This window comes from Mesocricetus auratus, unplaced genomic scaffold (genome assembly GCF_017639785.1).
Source record: "Mesocricetus auratus isolate SY011 unplaced genomic scaffold, BCM_Maur_2.0 Super-Scaffold_100031, whole genome shotgun sequence".
Lineage (NCBI taxonomy): Eukaryota > Metazoa > Chordata > Mammalia > Rodentia > Cricetidae > Mesocricetus > Mesocricetus auratus.
In genome coordinates, this window is record NW_024429212.1 from 10,684,935 (window position 1) to 10,709,524 (window position 24,590).

At 44.4% G+C, this 24,590-nt stretch overlaps 1 long non-coding RNA gene across 1 annotated transcript in view; it reads right to left on the reverse strand.

The window, feature by feature from the left end:
- Positions 1-2,942: 2,942 nt before the first annotated feature.
- The window catches only part of LOC121135164, a 42,295-nt gene continuing 20,647 nt past the window's right edge, over positions 2,943-24,590 (reverse strand). Inside the window, exons 3-4 of the long non-coding RNA XR_005872372.1 lie at positions 4,362-4,518; positions 2,943-3,412 (exon numbers count right to left, since the gene is read on the reverse strand). This is a non-coding gene — a long non-coding RNA (uncharacterized LOC121135164). The remainder of the gene's footprint in view (positions 3,413-4,361; positions 4,519-24,590) is intronic.

The window sequence follows — 24,590 nt, forward strand, 5'->3', positions numbered from 1 at the left end:
TGGCCCATAAGCCTGTGGGAGATATACAGACCTGTGTTTCATATACAGACCAAAGCGGAGGGGCTACAGAAGTCAAGATACGTTTGTACAGGGTCTTGAAAAGCAGGTAGAACCCTTTTTTTTTTAAGAAAATGAATTCTAAATCCATGTTGATGAATACATCCTGAAAATAACTACCTGAAGCATCAGTTTGTTGCTCTAAATGCATAAAACTCTTCTTTGGGGATTCTTTCAGAGTCAGTTTCTGAACTAAAAACCATAACTTGCATCTATTTCTTTATAGATGTAGCACTTATGTTAGTGTTGCCCCGTGAGATGACTCATGCTAATTTACGAACTTGGCTTTGGATAGCCATTTTCCACCTCCAGAAATAAAACCCACACACAGGGTTAAAGATTGCTTACTACTGACCATAGCCCAAAGAAGAGCTTAGAAAAAAGAAACTCAGGAAAAGAATTGTGCCATGGAGGCATTTGGGCAATGCCAACCTCCCAGGAATAGTGCTGTTGTGGAGAGATTGTTGAGTATGGGCTTCCACATGCCCAGCCTGCTGTGAGTGTGGCATTGTGGGTATTTCCCCAAATTCTCAGAGAGACTGAATTACAGAGGGGGTGTGACACACTGTACATTGCCATTCAGACAATGCTCAAAGACCTAACAGAGTCAGATGTCAGACTCTAGTACAGGACACTGCAGGATGGACCCCACCATTTGTGGTCATAAGTTGGGGTACCCAGTCACTCCACTGGTGAGATCTAGGTCTGTGATGGCAGGGACTATAGTTTCAGTTCTAGTTCAGACACCCAATTTCACACCTATCTTGAAGAGTATACCTGGCTATCAACTGTGAGCCAGAATCCACCCTTTCTCTTTCAAGTTTATTTCATCAGGGCATTTTAATCACAGTATCAGGGAAAGAAACTGGGGCGTCACTTTCCCTCTGTATTGGCTTCATCCGTCTTGCCATTTTGAGGGGGTTGATGTGAATTTACCAAATGTTTCAAATCCATTGTTTCCTAAGAATGGACTCCAAATTGATCAGCGAGGCTCTGAAGTTTGCACCTGGCTTTGTGTTCTTGGGTAAAGTCCCCTTTTTCTGCCCAAGTCACTGTGACATAATGTGCAAACATTAGAATGATATTTGCTTTATTTTTTGCAAGGCCATTATGGTCTCTCAGGGTGATTAAACAGCTAAAGATTCTTCATTGTGTTAACTCATTCTTTTGGAAAGTTATCGAAAGGGAAAAATTTCCCTTTGCGTCTTTAAGATTTAATGCATCATCTAATACATCTTTAACTCCCATGAAAATTTCCTAGAAGAGGTGAATCAGCCTACATAATAATTAGGGCATATTTATTGCTCTTGTTTGAATTTGATAGGAACTTAATTTCATATATATGTATATATACACATATATATACTATATATATACATATATGTATATATATATTAACGGTCAAAGGTCTGTCTCACAATCCCTTTGGGTTATTAAACAATTAAAGATGATCCTTGACTCATAAAAGTTTGCAGTGGACTGAAGTGACTGACAGGTACATCCCACACATGTGTCCCCTGGCCGGTGGTGGGGCTTCCTGCTTGAAATTTCAGTTTTGACAAGACTTTCATGGCGCAGGCTTTGAATGTGTCCACTTTCCCCGCACATCATGTAGATGGGTACTTCCTTCCCTAAACTATGCCTGGATTGCACACCCTGACATGCTCATAAACTAAATGCAGAAACGGCATTGCAGGAATAATTACTTCATGCCCAACATCCGCAGCTTATTTCCACTGTTTAACCTCAGACACGTTGTTCTCATTTCCACTCTTCACAAGACATTTGTTCTCTTCACTGTTCTCCGTTTTAAGTGGATGAGGTTCATCTGGTTTGTTGATGTTATGAAATATGGAATTCTCATATTAATGGTCCCCAAATCATCTGGGAGTACTTTACACCATGTCTTCGCCATGATGCAGCCGTACCTTGTATCATGCAGAATGAGTTAACATGATATTAAATTACACCTTTTTATGTCATTTGCTTTTTTTTTTCTCCCGAGAACCCTTGCTTTACTTCCTCTTTGCTGATTATGCAAGAGTGACACAGGAAAAAGAAAACTGGGAGCATTTATTTGGAGTTTGACCTTTATATGAAATTATGTACATCGGAGGACAGCTGAATTTGGGGCTGTAGAGAAAAAAATATTGAAAATGGCATTGAGGAGGTTTTGTTTGTTTGTTTGCTTGATCAATTAGATCAGACAGGACAGATCAATGTGTTTTAAAGACACTTGTCAGAAAATAGTGTCAATTGTTGCAAAAAGTGTTATCTGATGTCTCTAGAAACTCGGTACCATTGTGTAGGATAAAATGGGTGAGAACAGTTTTAGCTAAGTGAAAGTAAGCAGACATCCCAGTAAATCCTATTTCAGCTTACCATTGCCTAGTCCATATAATGATAGCCATAACTTTGAAGAGTAAGGTTGATACTAAATGCTCCCTCATCTCTCTTTCCTCATTCCCACAATGCTATAATATTTGGTAAGATGCCAAAACCTAGAACCACTTGCCCAGCTTCCTGTGTACCGAGTCTGAGAGAAGGAACTCATTGGCGGTCCCACCCACAGCCTTGAACCTCACATATCAGGGTGGTGTCGAGGCAGCATTGACAGTATTACCCCAGAGGTGCTGGTGCCAGGTGCCACCCCTTTGGAAACTTAGAAGACCAAAGGGCAACACAGTCACAGATCTGGCCAAGTGTCGTTTCTACTTTTCATGTAATTTAAATGAAGAGTGGAGATTCAAGGACTTGGAGTTGGATTTATGTCTAACCCAGAAAGGAAAATGTGGCCATGAACTCCATGAATTCTTTTACTTTTATTCACTTATTACTTATTTGTTTGTTTGGTTTCCTGAGACAAGGGTTTCCTTGTGTAATAGCTCTGGCTGTCCCAGAACTCACTTTTTAGACTAGGCTGGCCTCGAACACAGAGATCCACCTGCCTCCAAACTGCATAGATTCTTGAGAATATTTCCTCTCCTGTTATCTTCCTCAAGACTCCTTCAACTCATAGCTACCACTCAGTGAATTCTGGGAGCCCTCAGAATTAGAAAGGGCATTAGAGTACAGTTAGGTAACCTCCTAGGAGAGACCCATCAAGAGACAGCTGGGGCAAGAAGCAGGGCTGGGACCCTGAACATGTGACTCCGAGTCTCCATCTCTACCCATAGTCTGAATGAGTCAAAGGGTCACAGTAAGATGCCCACTGTCTCTTGGGCCAGAAGGAAACACGTCTGGTCTTTACACATTTAGATGCAACAGCTTCTCCAGCGTAGGCAAGAACAGGTGAGAACAGGTGTGGAATGCCCATCTAGCTGTGGGGTCCATACTCAGTGTGCTCACGCCACACCTGTAAGAAGTAAGGTCCCCCGTTATAACGACAAGCCGTGGTCCTGTGCAGCATACCTGGGAGGTTATGTGTGCATGCATTCACAGCGCCCTCCTGAACAGAGGGGCATTCCAGCTGAGGGACTCCCAAGTGCTCTGGCCCGTTTCATACCCCAAGCACAGAGACCGTAGAGGTGCACTAAGCTGAACCACCTCTGGGCTGTGGTCTTAATGAAGAGAACTGACCCTTAGGGTCCAGAGAGTAGTAAATCTTTGCTGTATGCCTTTCACACACCTCCCCGCAACATGTGTGTGTGTGTGTGTGTGTTTCTGTGCACACGCTCGTGTGTACATGCATGTGTGTGACATAGTCATGCATGTGAGAGGTTAACATTAGGTGTTTTTCTCTTTCTCTCTCTATTTTTTGAGGCCGGGATCTCTTACTGAATCTAGAACTTACCATTTCAGCTAGACTGACTGACTGACTGGCCAGGAAGTCCTTGGGATCCATTTGTCTCTGCTTGAGGTTACAGACACCCTGCCCAGCTTTTTTCTGAGATCTAAACTCAGGTATTCATGCTCTTGAACCAAGTGTTTTACTTATTGGGCCACCTCTCAGGCCCCGAAATGTTCGATATTTATATCTACTGAAGTTATCAGCCCTTGCCAACCAGGAATCCTTTGATCATGGGCTGGCTATCCCTGGGTTGACAAATTATTTTGGTCCCTGCAGCTATAAATTCTCACAGTTAATCTTTAGGTTGGCTTATTACATGTAGAGAAAGAACTGCACATGGGACTCTGACCCCACCACTCTCGATGGCATCATTATTCTTGGTATCTCAATGAAGAGGGTCCTCAGTGTGGTTTGGTTTTTCCCACCGCTTAACCTTAGGGACAGAATCTGTTGGCTAATGCTGAGTCTTGGTGACAGATTTATTTCTCTGAGATGATTAAATTGGCATTCTTACCTTATACTTTAGTCTAATGATCTTGGGAAATGTACTTTTACTCATGGGTAGCAGCTTGTAATACTGAAGGCCAGCCTAGGGTCTCTGTAGCTCCCTCGACCTTGTAATCCCACTGTGTGAGGCTTTTGAGATCAGGGCTGTTGCTGGCCTGGGTTCTCTGTGGGAAGAAGCAGTCATCACTTGGTCTGGAGACTTAGCATTTAGTTTCATACTTAGACTAGCTATTGTTACAAGACAAATTACTGAACTTCCCTGGGAGGCGCAGATAATGAGTCTGATGTCTGCTCTGACTTGGGATTTAATAAACTTCTTAATGCGATGCAGATTTTGCTTAAAGATAATTTCAAGGGGAGAAAAAAAATCCATGGAACACACTCAAAATTTCTGTGAATGTGGGACTCAGCTTCCTGCCTGCTGTGGCTTTAATTCCCTCATGTTAGTTCCTAGTCATCTACCAGAAAGTTCTCTCTACCCTCCAGTGGTCTCTAGAGCTTCACTTTTCATCTGGGTCTCCTCTCCTATCCAGACACTCAGGCTAACACTCCAACTCTCTGATGTCACTACCCGGCACATCTTACGTATGTGAAATAAAAGAGCATGGAGGCTCCCAAATGGCCACTGATGCGCTGGTACAGAATCTACAAGCCAAGATGACTCTGAACTCAATCTCAACTCTATAGGCATCCCGACCACTGTTTCCAGGTCTACAGTGCTTGACAGCCGGCTCTACACAGAAGGACAACCCAAGAAGGCATGTCTAAGTTCGGGTAAAGGAGGATTTAGAGGCAACATGCATACTCCTGTCCAGGTGTTACCACTGGGCAGAATTGCTCAGTTTCCACTGCTGACCTCTTACAGTCTTCTTCCTGTGTGCTGGGTTTTGGTGCTCCTTGCTCGTGTGGTGTGGTCCCATTGTCCATATGTCACATGCCTTTGTCACAGTCTTTTTCGTAGGCTTCTTTCTAAGCCCACCTCTCCTGTTTAGACATCAAGATGAAGTCTCCATCTTTGTGTGGAGTTCTGATATCTTACATGAAATTCCAAACAAGTAGTAAATTTTCTAAAATCACGTGGCTGTGGTTCCCTGCAAAACTGGTCTTGAGGCCTTGGTATTTCTCCTTCCCAGTCCTATATGTCAACAAAGTTGGAGCCTAACCAAACCCTCTCTACCAAGCCATTTCTGACCCCTGCAGGCCTCTTTAAAGGACTCTTATCTCATGGTCCTAAATTCGCTTATTTGTCTTCTCCCTTAGAGGTGATATCCTTGAAGTTAAGCAGTTACTTACACTCATTTATCTAATCAAGTGCCAACACGTAGCAGGTGTTTGAGAAGAGTCTGTAGACCGAAGGAAGAACCAGTGTATAGTGGACAGGTTCTTTGTGCCCTTACCCTACACTCATGTTATACCAGGGCCTTTTCCAGCAGTGTAACCATGTTTTCAGGTGGGACCTTTAGGAAGCTATTAAGGTCCAGTGAAATGGTAAAGGTGGTGATCTGATCTAATCATTATTTTATTCCCACTTTCTTCTCTTTGTTGGAGATAAAGTCCTGCTTTGCAGCTCAGGCTACCCAACCTAGAACTCTCCACCCCTGCCTCTCAAGACCTTGGCTGATTAGAATGTGCCATCTCTGCAGACGAGACCCCATAGTGTATCACTTTCTCTATCCTCCCTCACAACCCCCCTTTCCTCTCTCGGGTAGTTGCCTACTTACTAGGACAAAAGATCTTACCATGTGGTAACCAAGATTGGACAGGACACTGATCTTGGACTTTGCAGTCTCTAGAAGTACACTGGTGTTGTTTAAGACACCCAGCCTGGGTGTCTTGTTTCGGTAGCCCGAGGTGACAAGGGCATACTGTCTTATGAGTGTGTTGTCACTATGCTGGGAGCTGCTTGTGTAGTGGGTGAGCCCACTGCCATGTGATTTTCAGCTAGGTGCATTGCTCTCTGCTTCAGCCTTCTCTCCTTCAAAATGAGTTCAATAAAGGCAGATGTCAAGGGGTGACTGTGAGGATTTAATGCCACATCTGTGCAAAATGCTTCACACGATGGCTGATATTTGGTAAGGATTCCATGTTCTTTTTATGACATTTAAACGTTTCTATAGATGTCTATAATGCAACTGATTAATATTATTTGTAAGACTCTGCCATTCTAGATCCAATTTAATACATTCTGAACATGGATCTTCTCAGAGATGTGTATTCAACCATGGGGTGCGCACGGGAGGGGGTGGGGTCTGTTTGCAATGGCATCAGATAAGAAAGCAAAATGTTTATTCAGTGTCTCCTCTACCCATCCAGAAAATACTTGTTGACACAGAATGTGCTAGGCCCTGTTTAAGAGGCTGAGCACAGGGCAGCAAACATGCCCACTGGAGCCAACAGCTTATATTCCTGCGAATGACAAGTTATAGTATAATGTAAGGACAATAAGAAAAAGGAGAAAAGTAGACTCTGGAGGACTCAGCTTTTCCAGCCCTGGTGCAGTAGGTGTGCTGTGGGCACCTAGCCCTCTTGGAGAAGCATTTACTGCACTGCACAGAGTCACTGTTCTCTGAGGACGTGCATGCATTCAGAACTGTTAGCGTGAATGAGGAAGGAAGGAAGGAAGACTGGATGAATTGAAACCACCCACTCCTGGAATCAGCATGTTTCTAGTGGACTACAGCAGGGAAGGACCTAACTCCATTGGGATCCGAATCTGGGTTTAATATCCATTCAGTTTACACCAATGGACTGAGCATAGGGGTGAGAGTACTTGGAAAGTCAGCCCCAAGAATGATCAATGCCACCTTAGAACAGTAGTGTGGTTAAGATATTTCGACATACAGAAAAGACTCTTAGGGTCTCGAGTTCACTGAAGGAAGAAGAAGCGGTTCTATTTGGGAGAGGAAATGGCATACAGGAAGTAGAAGTTGAGAGTAGGAGGGGACATAGGAAGGAAGGATAGCTCATGGCTCATCTTCTCTCTCATATGGAGGATCTAGCATCTGCCCCCCCCACACACACAGTGACATGAAAGTAAGATTGGTAGAGGGTGGATGCATAAGGATGGGGATGGAGGATAGGTCTGAGAAAGGCACAGAGATAGATGAACAGGCTTGAAAGTGTGGCAGGGAACCCTCTGTTTTGTACACTTTGATTTTATGGGCTGGAGAGATGGCTCACTGGCTAAGAGCACTCACTTGCTGCCCCTCTAGAGCATCTCCGTAAACGTCCCAGCACTCCCGTTAGATGGTTCACAACCTCCTGTAACTCCAGCTCCTGGGGATCAGATACCCTTTCCTGGCCTCTGTGGACACCTGTACACACGTGCCACACACTCTCACAGACACACACTTTGAAATGAAAAATACATCTTGAAAGTTATTTTAAAAATTGAAACATATTTTGAGCAGTGGAGGGACTGAGCAGAAAGGGTCTTGCCTAGAGTCCTTCCCAGGAGGGTTGGATTCACCAGGGACAGGCTGACCCAGAATAGGAAGCTGCTCTGTAATTTAGCAAGAGGAGATAGGTCATGGACCCAGAGCATGCCAAGGACGAGATGAGAAAGAAACACGGTGTGAAAGTGTATGTAAATGCTTTTGGCCTGCTTCCATTGGGCGCTGACCAAGAAAGTGCAATAAATAGCAGGGAGGCTGAAGACAAAGTCAACATATGGGCAGAGGGAGAGGCCCAGGTAGATCTCCTTGGCTGATAGCACCCACACCCTATGGTTCTACTGCTAGAAGTGGCAGGCTTACGTGATGCTGGTCTTCATGGTGGGTAGATGCACACTGGTGAGTCTTTGCTGACGATTCAGGAAGGTCCCTGCCTCTGTGGTCACTCCTGAAACTGGGGTTCCATGTGTGTACGTGGGGGGAAAGTGACCTGACTGTAACATGTCTCTGACCTTGCACTCATTCACTTGCTCAAGGTACAAAGATATTCTCCTGTTTGACAGGCATTAATTATGGTCAACAGTGAGAAAATAGCAACAGAACATACCTGCATGGATATGTAGACTCATCTGATATAGACATGCTCTACACAAAAGGTGTGTTCTCGGGATAAGCTGATGCGAAAGCAAAGGGAGGAAAGTCGAGGCTGAGTGGCGATGCATTTCTCTAAAGCTGATGGATGCAGAAGGACCGCAGGGAACACAGGTGGAAAGGACGGTCAAAGCACCCACAGCATGCAGCGATTCAGTGGGAGAAGGGACAAGGTCCATCGCCCAAACTAGTCACGCGTGCTGGTGGCCTCTTCATTTCTCTAGACTGCAGACCCACTTCATCACAAAGAGCTACAGACTGAATGACCCTAATCTGCTGAAGAATGCCACCTTCTAAAAAGCAGCGTTGAACCACCGAGATAACTCAATGGGTAAAGGTGCCAGACCCCAATCTTGAGTCTCCACATAGGGGAAGGAGAGGATGGACTTCTGCAAAGCTCTTTTCTTGCTTCCACATGCTTTCCATGGCCAGTGGCCCTGCACCCATACACAATAAGTAAATAAATACAATTAAAAAGCAATGTTGTTATGGGCTGGGAAGATGGCTCAGTTGATAAAATCTTGCCATGCAGGAATAAAGAACTGATTTTGACTTTGCATGGTACATGAGTGTCAACCCAGCACTGGGGAGGCAGAGAACCCCCTGGACCTTGTTGACCAGCTGAGACTAATTGGCAAGTTGCAGAAATTGAGAGAACCCAAGGTAGATGATACCTGAGAATGGCCTCTGACATATGTATGTGTGAAAGCATGCATGCTTGCTCAACCACACATACACATGATATCACACCCACTACGGATATGTATTTTGTAACATTTTCAGGGCATTTGGAAGTTTTCCATACCACGGGCGCAAATGAAGTTTCTTCCCTGATAGAATTAACAGTCCGTTGAGACTGAAGTCATAGCCTCAAAGAGTGGGGTGTTTTTTGGAGTAGGAATTCTGTTTTATTAGGTGGAGCCAACACCAAAAGCACCTGTTTGCTCTAAATGTCTTACATTAAATTAAAGCATCAACCATGTCTTTCAGTTCATTCTCTTGAGTTTTACAGGGTCATTATTTCGCATGACTCCATGGAGAAGTCAGGACTTCTGCACCTCCGTGCTTCCAGATTGTCCGGCCCACCTTTCTGTAGTCACATCCAGAGGACTTAGAGATGATCAAGATGTTGTAATTGGAGGCCCCATTCAATTGGATGTCTTTTCTTCTGTGACATGTCTCCTAAGGGCCATTGTGTCCACAGAGCAGGCCTAGCTGAATCTGGGCTTCTTGAGCTACACTTTTGCAAAGGGTCTCCTATAGACTGACCCTGTGCCCTGGAATGAGAGAGAGTCCCACCTGAGTTCTCTCTAGATATTGAGTTCTGCTTCTAGGTGTCCTGTGTTCCGAGACCTTGGAGCCATGTTCTCTAACTCACCTCTGACCAGCCAGCCTGGAGCTTCTCTGTCTAACGGTAGAAATCATTCTCTCTCCACATGTCCTTGAAACAGTCAGTCACCAAAGTTGTAGAAGTTTGGGAGTTTGCCTAGGATTAGAGTTCACATGGATCCTGAGGAAAACCCTTGGTGCCCACTACCTGATGCTCTGAAGACAATAACTCTGACACACAGTGGGAAACAGAAGGCAGGTTGATATACTTTCCCTGTTTTGAAATCCCAGCACAAATGTACGTTTCCTTCAGCTTTCCATGGAGTTGTATCAGGCCCGTCAGCATCCTTAATCTCCTGAGGTGTTCACATAAGTAAATTTCTTTTTTTCTTCTTACAAATATATACACCTCTTTCTGTGCTGTAGATACTGAAATCACGCTAGGCAAAACTTCCTGTCCCCTGGGGTTGACATTTTCCTTCAAGCAAGAGCAGAAGGAATGGGGGGTTGCAATGAGGATGGTCATCTTTGTTCCAGTGTCTTTACCTGGTTACTCAAAGAAATGTGGGAGCTTTGCTGAGGCTGAGCAGAAGCCAAACACAGCTTACCTCCCTGGCTGATTGTCTCTGCTAGTTAATGCGAGTTCACTAAATATGAACAGGGTCAGACTCGTGCCTGTGGTCCTAATGCTCCTGTCTTTGCCCCACCCCCTTTTTTGTTATTAGAAAGCTTCTGTGAACTTGGGAAGTATTTCCTTTGTTGAGTTCCAGAGAGGGGGCTTTCTCTCCCTTTCTACCAGGGAGCTCATTCCTTCCAATTGGCGTTCTTATTATTAAGTGACACTGCTCTGTCGTGTGTGGCTTTTCAGTTAAACAACCAGGAAGACTGAAAAGGCATGGGCTGCAAAAGCAAGATATTCTCACTGAACCTTAATGCAGATGAGCTCCATTGGCTGGGGGAGATGGACTTTAGCTTAGAAATCTGAGTTCTCACTCTTCTAGAGCGGAAAAGCACAAATCTAGGCCATTTTAAGACAACATTGGGAGAGCAAGAGGAGAAAATAGGACTTATAAATAACCAAGTGTGACAGGCGGTCATGGCAGCAGCCAAGGATTCTCCACCCCATAGTGTGTGTAGTTCAGAAAAAAAAGGGTTACCCACAAATTCAGGGGTGGAGGTAGGATGGAGGAGTCTGGCCTTTTATCTTCTGAAAGTTCTGTATGTTGTTATTTTGCTGAAGATTAGAAATTAGAAAAAAAAGGAAAAAGAAAGTATGACAGGAACCAGCACCATAGATACAGCATGAGTCATAGACATAGAGCACGTTAGACATAGTTTATTATAGCGATACTGAAAGGGGGAGACAGACATAACAGAGTAAGGTAAGGGAGAAGATGAGAGAGAGGATGAGAGAGAGAGGGAGAGAGAGAGAGACAGAGAGAGACAGAGAGAGACAGAGAGAGGCAGAGAGAGACAGAGAGAGGAAGGGAGGGAGGGGACAGGGGTCTGTCCTTTAAAGGGGTTCTTTGCATCTGCGTGCAGACTGGTTCTCATGGAACTCTGGGCTGGCCAGAGAACTGCCTGAGTGAATCCTGCCAGGTAACAGGCCAGGCCAGAGTAATGCCTGAACCTTTCACTATAGGCATTCTGAAGGGAACACAGCCTCCTCCAGAAGGAATTTTCTTTCAAATTCCACTTCTGTCCCTGGATGTCCTCCTGGCTAAACTTACAAGATCACCCACATGTCTGGTGAGGTGTGTACTGTGCAGTACATGTGTTGGAGGGACTCCCAGCCTGTGGGTGACAGTCCTGCCTTGGGTTTCCAGGCAGGTGTTAAACAGTGGAGGAATTTATCGGGCCAGAGTAGGGCCACTCCTGCCACACCCAGCTCCTTGTCTCTGGGGGCAGAGGCTAAGTCACTCTGGGACAGGTTCCTAGTCTGCTGTCCTAGTGAAATGGAACAATCCACTTGATAAGCACCGAGACAGCATAAAAAGAAAGCATAGAGGGGCATAGACATGAGATTGTAGACACAGGGGGGAAACCATAGCTCAGGCTACCCAAAGACCTGTCAGGATTCTTTCTTGGCTTTGGGCTCTACCATTGACTTATCCTCAAGGGCCCAGTTTGCATTTGGTAGGCTACAAGTACATTGTCTGGTTAGAAGGACATCAACTATTTTGGAAAAGAAAACAAAACAGTTCTATGTTTTACTCCTTAATCACAAGGCCTGATGCTATCTCTCAGCAAGGCTCAGAGAACAATGGCCAGGGAACTCTCACCTCCTCCAGTACCCGATGATGCCCACGCCCTCCCTCTGCAGCCTGGCTCAACTCCACATGCAGAGCTCGCTTCCTTGTCCCAGCCTGCTGGAATGCACAACGATGAAAATTAATGCTATTATTAAAGGATTTTTCAATTAAATGTGCGGTCTGAGGCCAGATGCTGCTTTCTCAAAGGAAGAGAAGTTTAAGTAAAAAAATCTGACAGATATTCGTTCCATCTAGCGTGGCAGAATTTATTGTAGATTGCAGTCTTTGATTTCTGTGGGCTTGGGCTGTCAGGTCCACTTGCAAATGGGCTGTGGGAAAGAGTTGCACTTTGGTAATTTGAAAACATCTGGGGCATCTGGTAGATATTACACCCGTAACTGCTGCGAAGTCTGGCTTCCTTTCTTCATTGCCGGTACCCTCCAGTGGGTTACTTGCAAGAACCTCCATTGCTTTCCGCCTCCATTTCCCTCCGAATGACGAGTTGCTTTACTTCGATGCTTCGGGATACCATAGAAAGATCTAGGACTTAAGAGTTTGTTTTCTTTCAGGTACAAAGGATGGGGAATTCTACAACCTCTGATCTCCATTGAGTTAAGGTTGACCGCAGTCTTCATCCTTGTGCTCAGAGAGATGTAGGTTATTTAAAAGTGAGTTTGGAAAATTCACTTGTATGGTGCCTTTCTGAGACCACACTTCTTTTTAAGTCTGTCTGGATCAACTACATAAGTTATCGCCAGGTGCTTGAACTGAGAGTCCACATTCTCACATTACTCACTAAAATCCAAGTCTCAGGATCTAAGAAAGGATGTTGTGATTTGGAAAATGTTAAAAGTCATTACAGAGTGCAAAATCCTATAGGAATTCAAAGGACTGCATGATTATTTATGCCCAATGAGGGCTATCAAGAAAATCTGTTGTGGAAGACAAGTTGGGCTAAGCCCGTGACAAGAGGACAGCAGTGACCCATGCAGTGTTCCTGCTGGGAAGACCAGGCCAGGTAGAAAAGAAGGGGAAGGAAGTGGGGCAGAATGGAATGGAAAAGAAGGAAGAGGGGAAGAGAAGGAAAAAGAAGGAAGAGTAGGGCAGGGAGGAGAGGGCAGCAGGAAGGAAAGGCCCCCCAACCCCCAGAAAACAGTCCAATTTTAAGTTGAATTCTTACTGTACAACTTAGTAAGATTAAGTTACACAACAGAGTGCTACCATTAAGTGACTTTTATGGTTGACTATAACCCACTTAAAATGTATTCCCCAGGCTCGTAGGCTGTCCCATATAAAGGTTAAATGCTCCAAGCATGTTCTAATGGTTTTGCTTTTGTTTGTTTTAATTATGTGCATGTATGTATGTAGATGGGGGCATGTAGGTACGAGTGCACATGCCTAAGGAAGCCAGAGGAAGGTGTTGGATGCTTTGAAGGTCAAATTTCAAGAGGTTGTGAGCTACCTGACAAGGGTGCTGGGAACTGAACTCAGGTCCTTTGCAAGAGCACTGCGTACTCTTAACTATTGAACCATCTCTCCAACCCCTCTGAGATCATCCTAATTTTCCAGACCATTGTATTCAGAGATTATTTAGTTACTATTACTAACAAATGCCTGAGTAAATATTTAGAAATTAAAATAGCAGACTAGCTAAAATGTTACCACGACTGTGATAAAGATGCTGAAAATGTCTAGAACACACACACACACACACACATATACATATATATACTTACACTGTGGATATACATGCATATATACACGTGTGCACACACAAATGCATATACATGTATATATTGTTGGCTCTGGCATTTTTAAGCTGGAGTTCCCCAGTTCCTTATTTATCTTGTCAGTAGGTTTTAAGAACAGCAAAAGTGTCAAGGGGGCCTCTGTCTTAACCCATAAATGCCTATGCCATTTGTTCAATGGATGTGTCTGCCTGGGATAAGGACTTGTAGATTTCATGAGATTTTTCAAAACACCATGCCTGAGAGTTAACTTGGAAAACACAAGGTGACTAGGTAGCTGATGTCTATTTGACTAATTTACATAAAGTATGCGCTTATCGAATAAATATAGGTGACAAGGACATCAGTATAATAAAAGTGACTAAGCCTAGAAAGGAAAGTACAGAACTTCAGACTTTATCGCTTGTGATGGCTTTAGGTGTGACAAAGACAAACAGAACCAGATGGCCGTGTCCAGAGAGGCCACGCCGAATGGGTCCTTGATCAAATTCCTAAGTGGCTTATCTAGTGGACAACAGGTGGTGTATGAGTGATAAAAGCAGAATTAAGATGTAGCTCCCTGATCTTATAGAGTCTGAATACACACACACACACACACACACACTCTCTCTCTCTCTCTCTCTCTCTCACACACTTATACATACTACATCAATGCTACATAGCAACACCTAAGTTTTCAGGGAGGAAAGAGATGATGCAATGAGGACATACGGGAGGGCTTCCGGGAAGTAGTGACTGGAGCTGGTTCCTTCCGTACATGAGCTGAGGGGAGGAGCATTAATGGGGGGGATCGATGCCGCAGGCAAAGGAAGCCACCGATGGCCGAAGGTGAATAGTGTTGTGGATACATGGCAATGACTGTGCAGTCTACCAAACATGGGTGCCTGGGGAGTGAGGCACAGTGAAAATTCTAGAGTGACAATAGTGTCCTTGCCAGTATTTGAAGCTGACTTCACATCTCCTGCCTTCCAAACATGGCAAGGCTGCCACTGAGACAGTTTGAGTTTATACTGGCATCTCCTAAATCTCCCTGAGGCAGCAGTAAGTGAACCGGAGAAGTCTGTACCACATAAACCTACGTGGGGGAATGTCAGCTGAGGTGTGAGGAGCAGCTTCCTGCGGCGCTATAACCCCAGAGTGGAGCTCGTAGCCCCTGATGCTGTTAGTGAAAGGATAGACTACAGCCAAGGAGAAGAGACACCAAAGAGGAGGTGTCTGTGTTGCCTCCTGACCCAGGTTTCAGGTCTCTTTGTACCAAGGTGTTAATCCATAGCCAGGGACGTGATTGCGCAAAGATGACAGCCTTGACACATGGCACATGGGCAGGGGAGCCATTTGAGGGCTGGTGACAGCTGGCCCGTGGAATGCATAGAATTTAAAGAAGTAAGAGAAAAGGTGGGGGAGGGGCTCAAATGCCCAGGAGGTCATGCGGGTGAGAAGGGAGTATGGTCCAGTGTGCAGTGATAAGGAAGGCGCTGCTTGACTGGAAAGTGTCAGCAGAAGTGAGGACCAGAGTATGAATCTCAGGGACGTTCGGGTCAGCAGAGAAGGAAGGATGTCCAGGTAAGGAATGTCGAGAGGTTTTCAAAAGCAACTCAGCCTGCTGATAGGCTGCGTGTTTGCTGTCCAGGGTTAGGATAAAGGAGATTATGGACTCGCTTTAGGTGGCGAGGAGAGGGGCAGGGGGCAGAAGTTGGGGGTGTGCAAGGGAGCAGGAATTACTGATGAGACAAGGAGACAGAGCCCTCTGTGAGCTCGCAGAGAAAGATGCGGAGGACCTACCATAAAAGACTAGGAGAAATCGGAAGCTCTGAGAAGAATCGCTTCAAAATACAAGCGCGGATGGCATGGTACCTGTAGCGGAAGAAACTGCTAGTTGAACTTGACAGCAAACAACTTCATTGCAAAACAAGAGTGTGTTCAGTGTTGGAGAACAGACTTTGTGGAACACAAAAAGACGCTGTGTCAAGTTGGTTCTGACTGACACAGGATGGCTGTTTCATGACTATCCTTCGGTAGCCTTTGTGTTTGGATGACTGTCATGAAGTATCCTACATCCTTTTAAAGAGGGCATTTCAAATGTAAAGTATTTATGCAGTCTGAAGGTAAAAAAAATCTAGCATAGTTTTTGTCTTAGCTATTTTTCCTGTTGCTATAACAAATTAACAATGACAAAATGGAGGGTTTGTACTTGGGAGGCAGAGGTAGGCAGATCTCTGTGAGACAACCTGGTCTACAAGAGCTAGTTCTAGGACAGCCTCCAAAGGAATGGAGGAATGCCTCACAGTCCTCCCCCTTTTGGGGAGGTGGCTGAAACAGAGTCTCACCACATTGCCTTGGATGACCTATATCTCACTACGTAGAATTGGCTAGCCTGGAACACATAGATTCATCTGCCTCAGCCTTCCAAGCACTGGGATTAAATGTATGTATAATCAAGCTTGATTTTTGCCTTACGGCTTGATATCACCCATCCTGATTGGGAAGGAGTTTGAGGCAACTGGTCAAGTTGTATCTGCAATTAGGAAGCAGAGACCAAGGAATGATCACATACCAATAGCACCCTCCTTTTTAAAAGATTTTAATTTTATTTTAAAAAATTATATGTACATGTATGTCCTTGTGGGGTTAGGTACACATGAGTTAGGATAACCATGGAGGCCAGAACAGGGAAGTCTTTGGGTATCCTGAAAATGGAGTTATAGATAGTGTGAGTCACCCAACATGGGTGCTGGGAACTTGGGTCCTTTATAAGACTGACAAGGGCTCTCTTAGTTATCTCTTGAGCCTCAACTTCCTCCTTTTAATGAAGTCTAGAAGCCAACCCCAGGAATGGATGCTACCCTCCACAGGACAAGTCTTACTTCAGTCAGTCTAACCAAGATCCTTCATAGGCCTATCAAGAGGCTAGCCTGATCTAAATAAATCCCCACAGGTGTGCCTGGGAGCTTGTCTCCTTTGTAAAACCAGATGTTGTTAAATTGACAGTCACCACTAGCCATCATAGCTTTCATTAGTCCACCATGAGTCGAAGCCCATGATAAAACCGTCTGTTAGAAAAATGACACATTTCTAGGAACATTGTGTTGATGATTTCTATAAACAAACATTCAGGTTTCCAGAGGAGTCTTCCAGATTGGATATCCCATGGTGAACACTGATAAATTTCACACTAAGTTGTAAAAGGTAGTAGCCCTGTGTCCCAGTGACATCTGTTTTCTGACTAACTCTCCTGAAGTCTCATACTAGATGTCCAAAGACAAAATAAAGCCTATAATTTATCTGAATTAATTTACCAGAGAAAAGAAATTTAAAGAGATTTTGGAATCTATGGTTGTTACAGAAAATAGCAAATAATACAGATAGCCCATCACAGTTGCAATGTTACATGGCTTTCACGGGGTCATGTGTCTGAACACTTTATGCTCAGATGATGGCACCGTATTGGAAGGTCATGTTACTTTGAGGGAGTGTGGTCTAGCTGCTGTTGTTGGATATTTGCTTGCACTGTGTAAAATGTGTCACTGGGATTGGTTTAATAAAAAGCTAAATGGTCAATAGCAAGACATGACAGAATAGGTAGGACTTCCTGAGAAAGAGAGGAACTCGGGAAGAATCTAGGCACACAGGAGTTGCCCTCAAGACATGAAGCAAGTCAGACATACAGAATGGAAGAGAGGTAAAAAAAAAAAAAAAAAAACCACATGGCAGAACGAATTAGTAGAAACAGGCGAACTCGAGTTATAAGAGACAGTTGGCAATAAGCCTGAACTAAAGGGTCAAACTTTCATAATTAACACTAAGCCTCCATGTTATTATTTGGGTGCTGGAGGCTGAAGAGAAATTCTGACTACAAGCTGCCGGAAGCAAGTTGCTGGGGATGGGTAGATTTTAAGATTTTACAGTCTGTCCCTACTTCTTGTCCTATCTTTGTCTCCAGATACGGCTGGAAGTTGGCTGCTTCTGCCCGTTACACCTTCCCTTCCAAGATGTACTGTTCCTTCAAACTATGGGGCAAAACGCGACCTGTGTTCAAGTCATTCCTTGCAGTATACTTGGTCACATCTAAGAGAAAAGTAGCTCACACGCTCCCCCAAGATTGCTTGGCGCCCACACAGATGGGGAGACTCAGGAATGGATGTGAAGATTACTCTGAAATTAGGGCCTGGGAAGCCACCACCACAACCTGTCAACCCCCTGGGAAACATGTCCCCACACAGCTTGCTGCCTGGGCTTAGAAATTGGAAGCTGTCCCTCACAGCAGTCCCAAAAAACCAGGCCATCTTAGACAGCAGATGCTCCTCAGCCCATGAAGAAAGGGCTATTTATAAAGTGCCTCAGAACATTGGCTTCGAATGACATGTCTTCAAACTGGAGTAGCAAATCAGAACCTGGCTAGGAATATGCTTTCCAGTTTGTTGCGTTTGTTGGTTTTGGCCTGGTTTATATATATATATTTGTTTTCTCATTGAGACATCTCAAGTTCTTTCTACTCTCCCTTCTCATATTCATGTGTTTGCTTGTTTGTTTTTAAATCAGGATTTGGAAATATAGCAGTTGCTAAAGAGCAACTGTCTGAGAAAGGGTCCATTCCAATACAGAGAGACGATGGGAAATCAGGCCGCTGTACACTGATTTTCATATGCTGTGCATCTGGTCCTGTCCCACAAGTATAAGTGGTTTGCATTTAGTATGATTTGATATGATGTGCTAATGTATTCCTCCTCTGGAGCTAGGGTTTGGAATTGGGGACTATGGATGTGCTTCAACTCAGTGGATTTCTTGTTTTGATATGTGTGTGTGTGTGTGTGTGTGTGTGTGTGTGTGTGTGTGTGTGTGTGTGTAGGCTATGCCCTCACATTGGTCCTAAACTGTTCTCACTCCTCCTGCTTCACCCTCATGAATGCTGGGGTTGTAAGTTGAGCCTCCGTGCTCAGTCTGTCATGAGATCATCAACAAGTCATGGTTTTAGCATTCTGAAGCTCAGCGAATTCATCTTAAAAAAGAGTGGGAAGGGGGCAGCTAATATTCAGACTTCTCAGTGTTTATTACATAGCAAAATGAAGCGCTAAAAAACAATTATTCATTGATAATTCTGTACGTGTATGTAATGCATTTTGACCATATTTACCCCTGTTGTCCTTTTGGAAGAGGCATTTTATAGCTAATGCATTTTCTTACTATTTTGATGTATTACACAAACATATTAAATAGTGCAAAGAGTCTCACCATTTGGAAGGGAGACTATGGAAACGTATTTTGATCTGTGATGCTACATGGAAGAAGTTAAGGTAAGCATTGAGGTGGCTCTCTGAGGGGTTCATGAAACATCTCACAATCTGAATTTGAAATGCCTTTTCTAGTTTTTTTTTCTGAGCCTGAGAGTTACTTTAGTGCCTTGTCAGGGGTAAGAGATAGGATTGCTGCCTGTTCCTCGCAATTGCTGTTGTCCCTTCCCTTCGGCATGGACTCTGGACTTCTGGTGCACTCCTTTCCACAAATTATGAGGAAGCAAAATCCCATGGAGGTACATAGACTGCTGTGGATTCACTCCCACCTAGTCTGGGCCTCCCAAAGGCCTGTAGGAGCGAGTGGTATTCTGACCCAAGCTGGGATTAATTTAGGATCAAAGTTGCCCTTCCATCTGTCTGTTTGTAGTGATGCAGTTTGACTTGAGAGGACCTTGTGGGAGCATGGTTGCAAACTTGCTTCACTATTTAACCATGTTTGGGAGCACACAGGTCCTAGGGAGAGCCATACTGCTCTTGAGGCTGATGCCGCAGGCACCCTGAGTGCCCTCCTGTCTTGTGAAGTCAGAGGCTGGCTTCCTTCCCTGTGGCCTTCATCGAGCAGATGTATTTGAGGAACTGCTATGAAGATCTGGGGGCAGCATCTGCTCCACAGACTTAAATGGACATCCCTTCTGCCTGCCAGAATAACGTATGCCACTTTGCTCACTATATTACATCAGTTTCCAAAACCAGTTCCTGAGCTCCTTAAAGATTTGACATCCTCCCTGTGATGCATTTTCCCCTTCCTTTCTGAAATATTCTTTTTGAAAGATGGCTGATGTCTTTGTTATTTCTCTTATTGTTAAGCAGCGTTTTAGCTGCTAATATATTTTCTTGAGGCAAGCGATTGCCAAGCAACTGAAAGCATAAAGGGAAATTTGTACTATGTAAATGAGGGACTTAATGCATTAATTAGATGGATTGGAACATTGTATTTCCATGTGTTTCATGCCTTAATTCTCAAGCTGAGGGTTGGAGCTGTTGAGAGGGAGGAGGAGGCTACGATGGAGTTCCAAGTGGATTTTTGGAAAACAGCGCTGGGCTTTTGAAAAGCTGTGTGGTCACGGTGGGAGCCAAATGAAGTAGGAAAGAGTGATGGGTTCTTCCTCAACCACGTTGTTATGTTGTAATGAGGCCGTGTCAGAGAGTTCTGAAGGGCTACTTCTTATACTGGTCTCTAATAAATGAGAACTGTGTTTATTTTCCCTTTCCACAGAAGTGGGATGAACCAACACCCTTTCCCCATCTCTGTCAGGGGGAAGCCCAGAATCAAAAGAATTTAATCAGAGCTGGCATCCTGACGCTGGCACGGTTCATTCTGGGTAGCAAAGACAGCAGCCAGTGACGGCTCCCTGTGTCTCTTGTCCCACAGCCAAGCTTCCTCTAGGGCAATAAAGAGCCACTGCCTCTTGGTCTATTACTGGTAGAGGAAGCTGGGCAGGGGAAAGCTTTCCCTAAGTGGCCAAGCCAAGCTCACGTTAATAAGAGACAAGTTTTCCTTGATGTTCGCCCCCCCCATCCCGCCTCTACTCGTCTGCTCACTGTTTACTCAAAGCGCATTGAATACTTCTATAGCTATGGGTTGGGCATAAATGGGAGAACCAAATGCACACAGCCCTATTCTTGTAAACCTTATCCTAATTCCAACTGTGGAATACTTTCAGGAAGGGGCCGTGGTTCTTTGACGGCATGCTACAAAGGAGCATGGCAGGGGCCAAGGGGAACCCCTGAGAAAGCGGCCTGAGGAGGAGCTGAAGTACCATGCGACAACCACAGGGAGGAGAGGGGTATGTTTCAACTTGGGTTCATGACGAGAGTCAATAAAATACTTACGAAGACTCTACAAGGCTGTGAGTGATGCTGGAGTGAAGAGCCTGAGATGGAAGAAAGGGGAGGGGCTTCTAGACCCCAGCCTTGCCTTTCCTTGTCCCCTAGCTGACCTCAGAGCATCCTTGCTCCACCCCAGGAAGTATACCTTGCGTTATCCTCTCCTATAGGAGGTCCATCATTGTCCAGTAGCTATGGGATCAATACAGACCAGAAATCTCAAGCCACACATCTCTGTCTAGATCCCCAGTCTCCACTGATTTACTGGATCCCTCACTCCAGCTCTGTCTTCCTATGGTGGCCCAGTCATCTCACTCCAGACTCACCCAGGCTTTCTGTTTCCTTTCTCTTGAGAACCGTCTTCATGAAATATCGTGGGGGATGGTTGCCCCTCCCTTTCTGTGAGTCCTTTGGGTCAATGGTCCCCCACGCCCCTTTCCTCATCGATTTGTGTCATTGTCAGTTATGTGTCTGCTCTTTCCCCTAGACAGGGAGAGCAGCGACTCACTGTAGTGTTGTGTAATTATGTGTTTTTTCAGTTTTACGTTCTCTCTCTCTCTTTTTAATAAAAGAAGAACATCCATAAAAATTTTAAGCAGAATAGCATAAGTCTACGGAGAATGATGCCCTAGGTCTCTGTTAAGCTGGTCCTGTACAGGCTGTCATCACAAACCTGGGACGATCCCCCCACCCCAATCCCTCTGTGCCAGGCCAAGGAAAATACCAACTAGTCAACTGTACTTTACTAGGAAAATGCTCCCAATTATTAAATTGAATCCTGGCTCACTACCTGTCTCTGAATGTGTTAGTTTTTCTTTTTGTTTCTCTTAGTTGTACAAACTTTCTCCAGGCCACAGAATATGGAGGGATTAGTGTATAAAAAAATATCACTATGAAGATGAAAGTGAACCCTTCTCTTATGCTGCATTGTTTATATGTGCCACAGAGTATTTAAAAATTAATTTTTGTGTGTGTGCATGTGTGTGTGTGTGTGTGTGTGTGTGTGTGTGAGAAGTATACCTGCCATGGTGCTCATCTGGAGGTCAGAGGACAACTGACTTCCATCACGTAGAGCCTAGAGATGTAACTTAGGAAGTCAGGCTGAGTGGCAAGTGCCTTTACTGATTTAGTCATCCCTGTGGCCCATAAGGGAGTTTTACAAAGAAGTCTTTAATGGTGGCACACGTGGGAGTCTGTGTCTGGAACCTAATAGAAACCTTTGTTTTATATCCATGACAGTATTGCATGGAGGCATCATACAGTTGGACAGCAAATCATACTTAGCAGCCAAGTTCTAGCTGTCCCAGGGCCTGTGGAATTCCGTGATGCTGGGAAGGATAGAAAAGAACTTCCGGCTCTTCATGCTCTTCGAGCTTCACATGCAAATATCATGTGGCTGGCCACTCCCGGGGCCACTGGCCAAACACTGTGTTAACCACACAAATATATCTTGCCTGCCCTGTCCTTCACAAGCACACAGATCCTAAATCCATACCAATTAGTGTTCTTGATTATCACGCATATTAACAAGCTGCATATGATTGGTAGGTTCAGATCCCAGCTACATCTGTAAGGACAGTCTTTCTGGCGTCACTTTTAGGGTTTAATCTTTAGATGACCATCATTTCTACTTGGATGGTTTCTAATACTGGCCGTGACGCTAGACCAATACGACTGCCACCTATGACATTTCAAATCTCAGGGATGTTTGTATTCTTCAGTATTGTGCTTTAAGTCACAGATAGAGGTTCTAGTGAACTATGAAAACCAGCTTGGGGCCAGAATTCTAGACAATGTGATATAAATATTGGAAGTACAGCCGTGAGTGATGTTGTGAGCCCTCTTCCTCTCCTGTCTTTGGCAATCCTAAAAAGGTTTATAACCTACTGTGCCCTTGGCTGGGGTCAGGACCTGCTGCTGCTCTTAAAAATCTATCAGTTTCTGAACTCTCTTGCTTTCCTTCAGATCTCCACTTCAGTAGATTGTGACTCATCCAAACACTTACATGAAAATAACTGGCAGGATTTGCATGTTTTTCATGGGAATAGGCAAGTTTGGGGAATGACCGGGTAGAATCTAGAGTCGAGACGTCATGAGGCTGACATGGAGAATCTTTCCAAATCTTGGTTCAAGGCCAGTGTAATAATTTGTCCTCTTTCCTAGCACAGGCCCAGCGATGACTAGGACTTGCTTTTTCACACCCCACTTTATTGTTTGGGAAAAATGTCAGTGCTCATCTCTTTAGTGAGTGAATGAGTGCACAGCTAGAAAAATAAACTATTGTTTTGCCCTAGGTTAAGCAGGAATGAAATGTTGCTTGACATTTTTCAGCAGATTATGTTGCTGTCATGTAGACAGAATCTGAAGGTCAGCCTTGTGGGTTTTCTGTGGAGAGAAAGGAACAGAGCAGAGGCTTGATGTTTACATTCTCTTACTCTGTTTATCCCGCCTGAATTAATACACCCTTCAAAACAGTAAAGGCTCTAGCTCATTATATTCACTGTGAACTAATCTGGCTGCAACAGATTTGTTGTTTTCCTTATTACAAATGAAAATAATTCATAATATATTGTGAGTTGAATGTGTGCTGACTCTCCTTTCTGTGATGTGCTACTTCTCCTAGCAATGTTGTAAACCCTGAGATCTAATTTAAACAATGTTAAAAGATACATTTTTGGAGAGATTCCTAAGAGCTATTTGAAACGAGTAGCTAGAGGATATATAAAACCTGGTTTTTTCCTATAGAATTGATATGCAAACTGATTAGATTATGCAAAAGTGAATAATTTCTTCATGAACGGAGACAATCTTAAAAGACATTTATTTCATTTCGTGTGTTCGAATGTTTTTCCTGCATGTGTGTCTGTTTCCCATGTGTGTGCCTGGTACCCACAGAGGTCAGAAAAGGGCATTAGAGCCCCTGTATCTGGAGTGACAGATGACTGGGGACCCTTACATTGGTGCTGGGAACTGAATCAGGTCCTTTGCAAGAACAGGCAGTGTTCCTCACTACTGAGCAGTCCCTCCAGCCCTTTTCTCAACAACAATGCTGTGCATTAAAGTCTGTGAACACTGGTTTAACAGGCACAGCAGAATTACATCAAAGTGGTCCCCGGAATGGATACTTCATCTCAGAAACTTGCAAGGCTACCCAAGGGTCTGAAGGGTTGTCAGCATCTAAACATTCACAGTTTTACTTTTGTTTGTAAAGCGCGTGCGCACACACACACACACACACACACACACACACACACTCTCACATCCACATCCACACACTCATCCACACACTCTCGCACACACACTCTCGCACACACACTCTCTCTCTCACACACTCACTCTCTCACACACACAATGTTCTTGCAGATGTCAAAGGACAACTTATGGGGAACTGGTTCTCTCTTCCACACGGGTCTCTGGAATTGGACTCTGGCTTTCAGTTTTGATGGCAGCTGCCTTTACCTGCTGAGCCATCTGACCAGTCCACAAAACTGTACAATTTATATACAATATTTCTTGACTATTTCTGGAAGCTCCAGAAAATGCCCGTAGACAACTGAACAACCTGGCTACTAGGATCCCCCTGATATAGCCAGTCTTTTCCCTAGATTGACTGATCTTTTGTACACACCCCAACCTGGGAGGTGCCTCTGCCACGCCTGACTCCATATTCCAATACCACCATATTCCAAAGTTCAAGGTAAGGGCGGATATGTCCAGAATCACCATGCTTAGGGTGTGAATTTGAG